We start from the raw sequence: 1,781 nt of genomic DNA on the forward strand, positions 1-1,781 counted from the left end.
AAAGATGATGATGTTATAAGGAAAAGTGTGTGTGTGTGTGTGTGTGTGTGTGTGTGTGTGTGTGTGCATGCACATGTATGTTTGAACTTGTGGTGAGTGGTTAGAGAGTGTGCTGCATTGTCATGGAGATAGCTGTCTTAGAGAAAATGAGTCAGTGGCAAGGGAAATAGAACTCCAGTGTCAATATATTATTAATGAAGTTGATCAGAGGAAGTGTCTTCAAGACATGGACTTGAGAGATTTGGAAGAGTAAGGGTAGAAAACAAGAAATGTGTGGCTTGACGAATACAGGCCTCAGGGAAGAATTTGACTTTATTTTTACTGTACCAAGAAGTCAAGTTTTCTCTTTGCCAACAACACTAGGTATCATCGTCTCTAAGGTGTACCCACACTTAAAACCCACCCCCACATTGCTAGGTGTCAACTTCTACATTGAAAAATGTCTTCTACAGCAGGTGCCAAACACACATGCCTAGGCGTGAGGTCCGGTATGTTAACTGTCATTAAAGAAAATGCTCCTCTCATACAGTTGGGGAGCTTGTCATCCACAAGATCAACAATACAATGGCTAAAGCCCCATGCACAGGGCTGGGTATCTTTTGTTTCTAAGAATCCCCTTACCTACAGCAGCAGAAGCTATAAACAGACACCCACATACTATGACACAAGTGTCAGGGGCCAGTATTTATCTCTTCCCATACAACCACATATACATACATGGTTAGGTCACATTCCTGATAGGAATCGCCTCAGCTACATCAGTGCAACACACCCAGAACTAGGCATCAGATACTGCTGGGCACCTCTTCCCCTACATCCAAAGGACCACACAGTTACACAGCGAGTTTTCTAGTACTGGTACCCCTCCCCTATAGTCAAATGCCTTGTACACAGCCACACACTCACAAACACACTCAGGCACACATGCTTGTATGATCCCATGCACGTGCTCATGCACTCTCATCTAGCTGTCATGTCAACAAGGTCTCCCCCATTCACCCAAAGCCCTATTTACACACAGCTGTCAAAGTGCTGCCCTTCTGGATGTCCATCCCCTGCAGCCAAACACATACACAGAGACAGACAGAGAGACAGAGATAAAGAGACAGACAGAGAAACACAAAGTCCGAGGTCAGGTCCTGCTGTTCCCACTCCATAACAGACAAACCTGTCTACTCAGGGCTAGGTGTCAGGCCCTGATACCTTCCTCTTTTTCTATATTCACAGTGCAATATTCTTACACAGCTAGTTTACCAATATGCACCCCTCCCCTATAACCAAATGCTAGGTAAACACTCACACACTCAGAAACACACTCAGGCATGCATGCTCCTATAAATGCCTTCACGAATTCAATACACTCTCAGTTAGCTATCAGGTCCTAGAAGATAGCCAACACACACCACATATACTTCTAGGTGTTAAGTCCTGTGAGGTAGAGGTATCAGCCACAAAAAATTAACCCCAAATACACCTCTAGGTGTTAGGTCCTGTGAGGTGTCCCACAAAGATCCAAAACCCTATTTACACACAGCCAACAAGGTGCTTATGCTGCTAGGTGTCCATTACTTACAGCCAATCTCTGTCTCTGTCTCTGTCTCTCTCTCTCTCCTCTCTCCATCTGTCTCTTTCTCTCCTGTTTCCCCCTCCATCCCCATCCCTCTGTCGCACACATACACATGTATATATGTACATCTAAGCCCCTGTACTGTTAGGTATACATTTGCCTAGAGCCAAAGACTCCCAATACATGCGATTTGACTGGACTTTCAGGATTATTG

This window comes from Peromyscus maniculatus, chromosome 23, assembly GCF_049852395.1.
Source record: "Peromyscus maniculatus bairdii isolate BWxNUB_F1_BW_parent chromosome 23, HU_Pman_BW_mat_3.1, whole genome shotgun sequence".
Lineage (NCBI taxonomy): Eukaryota > Metazoa > Chordata > Mammalia > Rodentia > Cricetidae > Peromyscus > Peromyscus maniculatus.